Source organism: Pinus tabuliformis, chromosome 7 (assembly GCF_031772625.1).
Source record: "Pinus tabuliformis cultivar Carrire ecotype Pingquan chromosome 7, CPIR1, whole genome shotgun sequence".
Classification (NCBI taxonomy): Eukaryota; Viridiplantae; Streptophyta; class Pinopsida; order Pinales; family Pinaceae; genus Pinus; species Pinus tabuliformis.
In genome coordinates this window covers 748,073,432-748,086,463 of record NC_142293.1, presented here as the reverse complement: position 1 = coordinate 748,086,463, position 13,032 = coordinate 748,073,432, and the positions used below count along the sequence as shown (strand labels likewise).

Below are 13,032 nucleotides of genomic sequence, written 5' to 3'. Positions count from 1 at the left end.
CGGTGAAGTGTTTAAGGGAACTTATGGAAGCAGGGGTAGAACCACTTGCCCTGATGTCACAGTTAGCAACATTAATAACTGATATCCTTGCAGGAAGTTACAAGGTGCCTGAAGAAGGGCACAGGAAGTTTTTTTTTCGCAGAGAAATGTTGTCTAAAGAAGAAATGGAGAGATTGCGGCAGGCCTTGAAGACACTTTCTAAGGCTAAAAAAACAGCTTCGTTTCTCAAATGATAGAACAACCTGGAAATTCCACTATGCTGACGAATAATTGAAGAAGAAACCAGAGAAAAGGGGTTTAGCGCTGGATGACTTGTTGCTTTCCAGAAAGAGCACTCTGCTTAATTCAGCCGGATCTTTATCATTTAACAGAGGATTTCGATGCTTCTCTACACGTTTCGGAGCCTTAGGCGTTACAGGCAATCTCACTGGACTATCATTTATGTAAGAAGAATGTGCAGGGCTCATACTTTGAAATAACGAACGTTTATGTCACCACCCCTGCTCCGGGGTTTTAAAAGCGAAATGTGTTTCCTTTGCAACTTTAACAGCTTCTTTGAAATCCTTTGAAACGTAACACAACGGCTCTAGTTCGTGGTGCCCAAAGTTACAAACTACCTCTACCAAGACATCTAAAGGCAAAGACGGCAGGTTCTTTCCGGGCGAATTCTCATTTTTATTAGCAGCGAGTACAGGGGAGGGTTTCACCGGAATAACACAAACTTCCTCCTCGTCAGGCTTCTGGTGCAAGACTCTCCCAGTTCCAGAACGATCTTCCGAAAAGCCAAATTTAACCCGACTGTCATCGATAGCACATTCTTCTTTCTACCAATCCTCCACTACCGACATCGCATTCCTCTTTCTTCCCATCTTGCTTCCGAGTGTCAAACACTCCCCTGATTCCTTCATGTCAGGGGCACCGACCTGAGCAGCCTTGTTCTTGTATTGATGCACCTTACTATCCTCTTTGCAACACATTTTCGACAGAAGCCCCTTCTCCCTTTACTACAGAATCACACGAATTATTGCGATACAAAGAAACGAACGAACAATGGAATGAATCCTAAAGGTGCGGTCACGGTGCTTATAACCCCCGCCGTCCGACTCAAAAACACAATTCTATAACGCTCCAGAGGCTTCGAACCCGAATTCAAATAAAAAAAACGATGAAAATATGTGTCTCACTTCTTTCACTGAGCCTTTGCACTAGCGTTTTCTTCTAAACATCTGAATTGACCCTTTTTTTTTCCTGGTTTTTTTTTTTTAATAAAATCCAACATCAACCTAAAAATTATAGAAGTGGATTGGTTCATAGGTCTCAGTGTTTGAACCTGGCTCTGATACCAAGTGTAAGAGCCTGATTCCTATTATTAGGGCCTCAATCTATTATACACTAACAGATCTATTTTCCTGCTGATTTAAAAGTAATAAAATGAGCTTACTGACCTTCTTACATAGCTTTAAACATTTAACATCTTATCATTTTATCATAAGCAACATAAATTAAGGTGAGCATTCCATTGATATCAACTTAACAAGAGTAGTCCATGGAAAAATACCTGTTCCGGTGGTTGATGATGATACCTTTGTCTTATAGCTCCAGCTGAACGCTCCTTATCACCAACCCAACCGGATTTACCTCCCAGCCAACTAGGAAATAAATTCCTAGCCCAGGAAACCTCCACAGGTTCCCTAGCCCTCCGTGCCCAAGTCCAACCAGATATAGTGTGTCCTCAAGAAGAATGTGTAAAACTAGATAATGATACTTTCCTCCTCTCAAACCCAAGAAACCTCCATAGGTTTCCAAGGTCTCCCAAAATCATAACAAGGCCAAACAATCACAACCAACCCCTCCACAATCCCCTCCCCCAGACTCCAACCCCCCTCCCCTTTTTATACCCTCTTTCCTCAACCACCTCTCATTAATGTCATTAACTTCTCATCCATCCTTAGTTGACTTCTCTTCTCCCAAGTAAGCTAGGAGTACATTTGGAATTGTGACATGAATATAAAATTGAGAATTTAATGGGAAAGGATCATGTCTTCTCCCAAGTAAATCTGAAAAGTACATTTGGGAATGTGAGATGTAATTACATGGAGAGGACCATGTCTTCTCCTTAGTAAATGTGAGGGTACATTGGGGAATGTGAAATGAATATATATATATATATATATATATATATATATATATATATTGATAATAAGATGGAGAGGACTATGTCTTCTCCCAAGTAAATGTGATGGTACATTGGGGAATGTGAGATGTAATTACATGGAGAGGACCATGTCTTCTCCTTAGTAAATGTGAGGGTACATTGGGGAATGTGAAATGAATACATATATTTTGAAATAATGGAAGGAGACCATATCCTACCTAATATTCAATTTGAGAAGGTAAGTGGGGAATTTGAATAATGGAAATCATGAATTTTATATTAGACCAATATTTCTCAATATTTTTAGATAATGTAAACATTAACAAAATTTGTAGGATAAGATTTAAGTGGGGCATTACATGTCATCTTGCCTTCCTGTCGTTTTTTGAAAACAAAATCGTTAATACTGTCGCTTTGAAAGAAGAAATAATTCAGATTTGTATTTAGCATTCTTTTTGTCATTCACACATTAAGAAAGCAGAAAATAAATACATGCACGTGCATTTGCATTTAGACTGCTTGTTGATTTTGATTTAGGACAGTGCATCTAGTGTGTGCTCTCTGCTCTATGTTGAAAGGATCTCATTTCTCTTTCCTTAGTAGCTAGGATTTTCATTGCAAAAAGAAGATTAAACGATTGTTTATCATCTTAGGTTACATTTTAGGAATTGTATAACTACATCACACGGTGAACCTTAAAGGCAAACTTCTTAAGAAAGATCAACTGTAAAATAAATTTAATGAACATAAAAACGCTTTGGAACCTAACGCACAACATCTAGAAGTCTAGGCTAGAGACGTATTCCGGCGTCGTAAAGCCTGGTAATTGTTGCTTTCATCGTAGGTTGGGTGATTCCTCCTCTTTGAGATGATAAGTGCTAGTACGGACTTGTGCTCCCACGTATCGTCGAGTATATATTGGGAGACCACAATAGGCTATATCCTTTATCCTTAGGAAGCTGTGTTTGCCGCCCTATCGACCGCAATGCACTAAACACAACATTCGGGAAGATTGACTGCCGTACCGTAAAAATTATTATGCAGTTTTGCGATTGATTTGGTAATCCCTCTGTCTAGATTTCTAGAGCAGTCCCTTTTGTTCCTTTTTAGACTCCTTAAAGGAAAAGTTCCATCTGAGCACTTGTCACTTCAGGCTCATTAAAAATCAAAGGTGACTAGAGTCATCTTTAGCTTTTTCTCGACTCTTAAAAAGTGAAAAAGCAAGTTGTGTCAAAGCGTCTAAAATTTATTTTAATCGGAATAACGTCATTGTTCCCTCATTGGTCTTAGGTTGAGAAAATGGAGTCCACCAACCAAGGATTTCCCCTTGGGGGAAGTCCTAGTCCTTTCCCCTCTTGGGGAGATGTTGGTGCACCTCATATGGCCACATTGTCCCTTCCAGGACTGACGATTGGCCTGCCGGTATGGCTTTTCTCGACCTCTGTCGTTCAAAGCACCGTGATTCCTAAACAATCGAATCAACAACTAGATGATACTAAAGTTCCCCCCCCCTAACCTTCTACTTCGTTTGTCTCTCCCTCTCCTTCTTCCTCTTCACTTGGTAAAGATAGTAAAACTAAAAACCAAGTAACTAAGAAGAAGAAGAAGGGGAAGGAGTAGAAGAAGAAGGAGCCAACGGCAAAAAGGGGCAATTGTGCATCGTCTAGCAAAATCCACACACTGCACCGTCCAAACCTAAATCTCCATGTGTCATCTGCAAAGGAGACCACTATCACTGAGATTGTCCTTGCATCCCACGGATCCTAAGGGATTGGTCTCCCTGCTTGCACAATCCGATGTCGTCAACCTCTGACGATCATGTTGAAAGTACACCGTTAACTAGTGAAAGCGAAGTCGCCTGACAAAAAGGAAAATCTAAATTTCCCTACAGACTGTGTGAAGGCGACCATGCCCTCCACCGTTGTCCCTTCTTGGACGAAGCTAAAAGAGTTTTGGATAATCGTCCTGTATCACCACAGTGACTCCCTCCTGGGTACAAGAAAATCTTGCCGAATTCGTTTGCTAGTTGAAAATCCAACTGACCCACCTTTGGAGTCGGTCGAAGCACCTACCATTGAAGATAAACCCTCTGAGTCCACATCGGACCAAATTCAACAGGTCGAGATGGCAGTCGACCCCATCTTAACTTCAGAAGATTTACCTTCAGATGATACAGTCACCGAAGAAAATGAGAACGACACCGTTCAAATTCTTTTCGTAAACACAGACTCCGATGAACATGGAGGCAATCTGCCCATTCCTTTACCGTAGAAAGGAAATTCGTCGGAGTTGTATCCGACCATTTATTCGGTCCCAACTCCAAGTAACATAGTTATTTCCTTCGATTGGAATCTACTAGGCAGACCCTGTTTACCATCTAATGTACCATTTCGAATCAAAGTGCAAACTTACAAATGGTCATGGTTGGTACCATCATAGATGAAAGGGCTTCTGTGAGTATCCTTTCCTCAACTGCTTGGAAAGTGCTTGGTTCGCCATCACTTTTGCCTAAGATGTGATATCTGACAGGGTTCGATAAAGGAACCAGTCGGCCGTTAGGGATACTTCCAAGTTTGCCTATAACTTTGAGAAGGAAAACCGTTTATCTGAACGTAATGGTAGTCCAAGGACCTTTAGATTACAATATACTCCTTGGACCTGACTACATTTATAGCATGGGATCCATCGTCTCCTCACTCTTTCGAGCCATGTTGCTTGGGAGCGGGAGCAGGAGCGACCATTTTCAGAAGCTCCTGGTTTGGGAGCGAATCCGGGAGCGCGATTTTTTAAAAATATATATATTTTTTATATTTTTAAATTTTTGATACATATATGTCAACAAAAACATGTAGAATGATGAATTAGACATTAAAAAAAAAAACATAGATTGATCATTGACCCATATCACATCAATCATCTAGAAATTATAATCGTCATCAACCATGTCCACAAGCTAGTAAAATACATATTACAACTGCAACATATTGAGTCTCATGAATCATGATTCATCAAATTCAATCTTAAAGTTTCAACTTCAAGCTTTCAAAATTGAAAATTAAATAACATTTATCATCATTGATCACCAAAGTTGTACTTGTAAGCTAAGTTTAACCATTACAAGAAGTAATATCTAAGATATTTCTAAGTCCTAACTTCTAACTGTTAACATGATATGAAATGTTATAAATTTATAAAATGAAACATGAATAATGAAATGAAATGAAACAACTTTAGTCTTTCACGAAGCATCATATTCATAATTCACAATCATTACCAATGAGTCATAATTGCCAAGGCCCAACTTCAAACTTCAAATTTTCATTGTGACAATGATATATTGTTTACAAAAAATATCATTATGATATGAAAGAGTCAAGAATCATGAGTCAAGGACTCAAAACTCAATGGTTATGAAAACTAAAGTCTAATAGAAACTAAAAAAGACAAGTAAACTGTAAATCTACATGTGGCCCTTGCCACGAGAGTCTCCAGGAGTATAAGTAGGTCGTGGTGGTCTTCTAGGAGTCTCCCGCACAGACCAACGACCAGAACTAGAACCTCCACGTGAGGGTGTAGATGGAGGTGGCAACAGCAAAGGAACAAGACTCGGACCTCGAGCACTGCTACTAGATGGTGGAGGTGGAGGTGGAGGTGGCATGGCTGCTTCATCTTCATCCCTTACAAGTTCCTCTTCCAGTTCTTCAATATGTACAATGCCATCCTCCAAATTGTCATCCTCTAGGTGATTGTCCCAAATTTTATATGTGGGATCCTCATAAGCCCGATCATAGTAATGACTCAACAACCTCAAGTTGTGGTGCACATAAACCAAGCTTTCTGCTCGGTTTTCATTGAGTCTGTTTCTTTTCACATTATGTATGTAGCTGTAGGTGCTCCAACACCTCTCTGCAGAAGAAGTATTTACAACCTGTGAAAGAACTTTTTTTGCCAATTTTGGCAAAAGTCCCTGGCCGCCATATGTTTCCCACCATGTGAGAGTATCAAATCTATCTTTGTCGTCCATTTCATGGAAGTTACCATACAAACCAGTGCCACTGAAGTATCTGCCTATTTCAAGGCGCACAGCTGCACATTCCTCCCTATCAGGTACCAACTTTTCTAATGCTTCCAAATATCCTTTAGTTACCTCTGGATCTAAATGGGGTTTGGTCCTAACCCCACCCCCTCCTGCAGGTTGGCCCAACCAAGATGTAGAGTAGTATTTTGGCGTAAGGATATACGCCAAGCAATGTAGTGGAAGATTAAGCCTATTCCACCATTCACACACACAATCATGAATCAGTTTATACAAGTTGGGATCTCTATTATGAACAATATATTTTATTTCCCCCAACATGGTATCCATTTGCTCATACACCTCGCCAATCACTGGTTTGTCTGTATCTGCAAACCGAATCATGTGATAAATTGGCTTGGTGAAATCCAATACCTGCCTCACACTTGTCCAAAACTGCCCATCAAGGGCGGCCTCCTCCACCATTTCAAAACCTCCCATGTCAGCTGCATTTGTAGCCCTTTCCTTTAATACCTGCCAATGTGGACTTGATACCATGCTAGCTAATGCCTCTCTTACCTTCAAAAGGTGCCTGAAGGTGAGGTAATAGCTACCAAATCTGGTCTTCGCAATCTTCAACAACTCCAATCTCGAGTGACTGTGGAAAAGGCCATGGGTATTGCTATGATTTGTAATAAATTTTATTATTTTTTTGCCTTTCTTATACAAATCACCAATCCATTGGTATTGTTCATTTTTGTTCTTGACAATATCATGCAACAGAAGGTTCAATGTGTGAACCAAACATCCAAACCAAAATATGTTGGGGTATTTATCCTCAATAATTTCTCCCGCTGCCTTACAATTAGGAGCATTATCAGTGATGACTTGGATGACATTGTATGGGCCAATACGCTCAATTGTTTCAAGTAATGCTTCTGCAATGTTGATGGCGGTCTTGAACTTGTCTGAGTAATCATGTGCAGTTAGAAAGATGGGACCACTAACAGACACAGCAAGAACACTTATCAATGGCTTTCCTTTTACATTTGTCCATCCATCAGATACAATGGACACCCCATGGTCAGTCCAAGAACTTGTCATTCTATTCAAAGAATGTGATATTTTTGCTTTTTCATGATCAAGGCCAACGGTTCTTGCCCTGTCATACCCAGGGCTCTTGCATCCTTTAGGGGCATCATTTATGGTAGAAACCATTTCGTGCCAATAAGGTGAGCGAAGAACATTGAAAGGTATCCCACATGCATAGAGAAACCAGTAAACCTTTGAATCCACATCATTCCTACACCCCTCATCAAGGAAATCTGATATGGTTCTACGCCTTAAAGATGATGACCCTGTGCCTCCATATCCACTGCCTTGGGAGGATGCTGAAGGAGTTCTTTGTGATTGTGAGCTTGGTTCAAAGAAACCCCTTGAATTTTTTTATCTGTATTGGGCTTCCTCCTCTTCCCTTATGTATTTGGCTCTATCCGCTGCTGACACCACCGTACAAGTTTTGATTCCTATTTGTTTGTCTCCATCCCATGGCCTTTTCCCGCAGAGGTGTCTTCTAGCACGGGTGTATGAACTTGTGTAATCAGTGTTGCAATGGGGTCAATGAAATTTAGTGGTTCCACCCCCTCTCCCTGTTTCAGCCCTGTTAACGTATTTCCACAATGGAGTTTGGTCATGTTTAGTTTTTTGAGGGTCATGTTCACCCTCCTCCAGCTCCTCCTCACCGTGGTTTTCACCAATTTGACTTTCTCCAGCTTCTTCATCCCCCTCTTCAGTTTGGCCCCTCTGTTTCCTACTCTCCAGCACCATAATAACCATAAAAGGGACCAAGAAGAGGAAAATGCCAAGAAATATAGCCAGGTCCATGGTGTTTGATGTTTGTAGGGTTTTGATTCTTGAATCTGCAAATTAATTTAATTTATTGGGATTAATTAATTTAATTTAAATTCATGATTTTTAAACTCAATAAACTAAATTAAATTAACTAAATTACTACCTAACTAAATTAAACTAACTAAATTACTAAGTTACTTACCTCTGCAGGCTTGCTCCTCGCTCCTCGGCACTTGCTCCTCGCTCCTCAGCACTTGCTCCTCGCTCCTTTGCTCTTGCTCTTGCTCCAAGCTCTTGTTCAATGAAGTGATAATGAAATTTTTTTAGGCCCATTGGGCTTTTAAAACAAACAAAAAAAAATTAAAATTTGGTTTTTTTTGGCGTCTGCAGAATTTTTTTCCGTCGAATCGCTCCCGGCGCCCGTCGAAACGCTCCCGGAGCATTTTTTTAATGCCCGGGAGAGATCGGGAGCGATCACTCCCGGGCGTTAAAATCGCTCCGGGAGTGACGGAGCGATCGCTCCCTACAACGCTCCCGAAAATGGCAGGGAGCGCAATTTTTTTTCGGGAGCGCGCTCCGGAGCCGCTCCCGCCCGGAGCGCGATTCGCGAGCGGGTTCGAGGGGGGGGGCGCTCCCCCGCAACTATGCTTTCGAGTAATGTGTTTTCCGCATGAAGGCAGAGTGGTCCAGCTCATAGACCAGCTTTCATTCCCCGGTTCACACATAGCTAATAGTCAAATGCCATCCCTAACAGGTCTTTTTGCACAAGGAATGTCTCATCAATCTCCAGTCCATCCACCTGATGAGCGCAAGTGATTCGGTGGTCAAGACTGAAACCCAGGGGGCATGCACCCTGGCCTACTTCAGCATGAAAACTTCAGGTATAGAGTAGGTTTCCACAGAGGATATATGACTGGTCTGACACACCTGTCCGTTTAGGAAAATGGGATTAGACCGGAATAAGATACCTCTGTTAGAAGGTAGGCCTTTCCCGATAGAACAAATGTTTTGTCTGCAAATTGAAGGGTAACCTAGAAAGGTAGGCCTTTCCCAATAGAGCAAATGTTTTGTCTGCAAATTGAGGGGTAACCTAGGAAACTCTACTTCGCTATACCTGGGGCATGCGTGAAAGTGAAAAGTGACCATTTATTTTCTTAGTTTGTAGGTTCTTAACCCTTTAAACTCGTAGTATTGGTCGTTCCTAGCTTACATAATGAAAGGAGTCGGAGCATAATTTTGAATGGTGCAAGCTCCCTAAAAAATGAACCTATTGATGAGACATCCTTATTATACGACTGGCACGAGCAGTTTTACGTGAAGTTCAAGCTCGTTAAAAATTAAACTTAGCAATGAGCATATGTTCCACCAGAGTTTAAGCTCACTAAAAAAGGAACCCATCTCCAGTAAATAACCATCGTGAATGCATTATCATCAGCTTTTGAGCCTTGGTCGTGTTCTTACCATCACCTCCACTCCGTTGTTTCCAATCATTCACCTCCATTTGATTGTTTACTCCTTTTGAGCAGTTGCGATGAGTGATCCTATTAGCCACCTTTTTACACTGTCATGATTGGAAAGTTTCAAACCTTACCTGGAACCAAATGCTATCTGAAAACATCACTCGTTCCTCAAAAAATGAGTCTCCTTTAAGCTCTTTTCATCTGACTCGTAAAATATGAAAATATTGCCGAGCAATTGGCCTCTCCAGCTCATTAAAGTTATTGGAAGTGTTATCCCTCCTCTAGATTTTAATCTTTTTGGACTTGAAGGATTATTACACAAAAAGATCGAGCCATTGTCTTGTTCGACTCGTTAAAACTATCGAAAAGTCATCCCTTTCGCATTGTTTTATACTTTTTCGGACTTAAGGGATTATGTTACGAAAAAGGACCGAGTTATCCTTGTCGTTAAACTCGTTAAAACAATAGTGACAAACTTGTCCATTCAGACAAGAACGAGTTTCACTATCGCTAGGCTCGTTAAAACATAGCGACGGGTTTGCCCGAAGGGCAAATTATAGAACAAGCATATGTTATCCTCCTCAAGCTTGACAAAAATAAAGAGGTACTGGTCAGAAATGACTGGGGAAAATTGGGAAGAAAACTTGAAGAAACTTTATTGGTAGCAGGTTGCTCTTGAACATGACACTTTCACTCCATCACCATGATTGAGTCGGGTTGGGTTATTCCGTTCATTGGTCATATCACAATTGGTCCACCGTACCATCCACTTTTGGGGTTAACGCTACCAATCCATTTCAGTGCCGCCGATATGTTCAAGAGAAGTCGCTCAGAGAATTCACCTACCCAGCTTGTGTCTCATCCACTACAACACCTTCACGCTTCATTCTTTCATGACCGCCACCCTGAACCTTGTATCATCAGATCGTTTTCACCTCTATAAAATCATTTGCTCCGTTCCGTGTCATAGATGTGGGATCCATTAATGCCTTCTTATGACGGGTCACTTCTTGTCGACATCAACTCATTATCCAAGAAGCCGACCTAGGGACAACCCTTCCAGTACTTTGAAGCTTGCATGCCTCAATGGCAAGTTTCTCACTTCCGGCAACAGGTTTACACTAATGGCCTTCGACCGAAAGATTTCGCGTGGTGTTCAACATCAACTCATGTATTCACACCATGTGAATTGTACTGCAATACCTTGAGGGTCATCATCATCATTGGTGATTCCTCTCGCGTCTGTTAACAGCTTACATCATTGGCTAGTAATCAGGCGATGTCCTTCCATGTTCGACATCAGAACATCTTTTCACATGGATCGACTTGTACTTTCGGGCGAAGATTGAATGAGTTTTGAAGACCCCGGATCTAGTTTCATCCATCCAGGCTGCGATATAATCAGGAAAATAAAGACATCAAATGTACATCATTGCTGCACAGATAATCATCCAAACTAAGGGATGATGGCTCTACCAGAATCATCAGTCTGCACACAGACAGTTGTCTGTCCTATGTACATGAAAATAAATTTATCAAGCTGAGCATGGGAATACCCGCCTCAGCTAGATCATGAAAATATTATGAAGATAATGTATTGTATTGTATCTTATTACAGGTCACCTTCCAGTGTGAAAAACCTCGGATCCTCATTATAAAGCATTTCACCCGACATCAAAAGATTTACGACCTCATGCTTTAGGGGGCAACTGTTATAGACATATTTGGGCACTGCAACCCCAATCACATATGTTCATAAACCAAGGGCTTCTAAGTCCCTAAAAGTGTTGTTTCATACCCTAAAGGAGCAAGGTCAGTTGATTAAATCATCTCCCAGAAGTTCTCCATGAAAAGCTACTCAGAACTAGTCAAAGCAGGACCATACAGACTGCCCAATGCTAAAGATGCGATGCATCTCACCTGCCACATGCAAAAAGTGCGATGCATACTGGAAAGCCCTTCTATAGGGTGCGATGAGCGAGAGCAGACAAATGGCACAAGCAGTTTGCTAGGTGGAAACCCAGAGAATCTTCTAGAAACTACTCATTTGACACTTGCCTCTCTGAGTTCGCCCAGGGATGAGTAAGGGATCTAAAACGTCCATGTGGAACCAAGAACTATCAGAGAGATGACACTAATCAAAATCCCAGAAGTTGACTCACCCCCTGCAAATATCTATAAATGGATCCCTCATCCAAGAGATCCAAAGGTTGGAATTGGGTAATTTGCAAAGAGGTGCTGTTGGTTTCTCTTTGAAGACATTGTTGAGTGATCTTGCTTTGTGTGAGGTGAAGAGGGCTTTCAAGCTGGGAGGATGGTGCTGGGTCAGGCCAAGTGGTTGTAATCCTCTCTTCTATGACTTTTACTAATAAAGCTATTTGAGTTTTCCTCCATATTCTTGTGTATGTCTGAATACTCTGTTTGTTATATGCATTTGTATGGTCAATATATATCTGATCCTATATTGTTTACAGTGAAAGATCTCTATTCTTTGATGGTATTATGCTGCTGTGAATATACAGGTGCCCTTTGAAGTTAGACAAGTAAGGAAGCAGTGGCGAGATTCTATCAAAGGGGAAAGGAAACAAGCAAGGAGCCAAGCGGAAGACTGAGGTTAGTACTCTCTGCTTCTTTCCCATTTCTCTCTCGTAAAGGAAAAACAAGTAACTTTAATCTGTTTGTTTCTAATATAGCTACCCGTCTTAGTGGGACTAGCAACTCTGAATAGACACTAGATTTCTCGGTAACAAATAGCAGGAAGGCCAAAAATTTGGTCTATTTGACTAGGCTTAATTTATTAATTTTTGTGAGAATATCAGATTGTAAATTTGTTGAACTAAGAATTTCTCCTAGAAAAGATTGATGGGTTTTCTCCTGAGTTTGGTTTTCCAAGGTGGAAATTTGTGTCTCTTTGTGTGCTTGGATGTCTCTTTATGATGATAATATCATTATTACATTATTGTTGAGATTTTCTATATATAATTGCTTAATAATGTATGTGACATGAGTGAACTTGGTTAAAGAAATCATTGGAAAGTAATTATCAAAATATAAGATGAGATTTCTCCATAAAAATGAACGTCGGTATCAGAGCCTAGGTGAAAGAGTAACCATTAAAGAGACTTGAAGGAGCTAGTCTAGAAACATAGGGAGCTTGGGATGATGTCTTAACTTTGGATCCTTGTGAAGTTTCATGAAACATGGACCCTCATACCTTACAAAGATGACATGATATGCTGAGAAGATAACATGCATGGTTAAGCGACCGAGGCTTCACTCAATGAACCTCTCACATATCATGTGTGTTTGTGGCATACTAAACAATACCCTTAATTTGACTACATATTGTAAAATACCTCCAAAAATCACATTATTTAACCCCCTACCAATAAGAACCCAATACACCTTCTGAATTTAAAACAACCCCTACTTTCACTAGATATTGTAGGTATCCATTTTTTCATTAACATTTTTTATACCCCTTTATATTTTTTCATTAACTTTGAGCTCCATTTTTTATACTTGCCAATATAAAAAACCATTTACTCCCT

The 13,032-nt window shown here is 40.6% G+C and overlaps 1 pseudogene; it reads right to left on the bottom strand.

The window, feature by feature from the left end:
- Window positions 1-254: 254 nt before the first annotated feature.
- Window positions 255-1,149, bottom strand: LOC149249696 (F-box protein At4g05010-like; annotated as a pseudogene).
- Window positions 1,150-13,032: the final 11,883 nt, after the last annotated feature.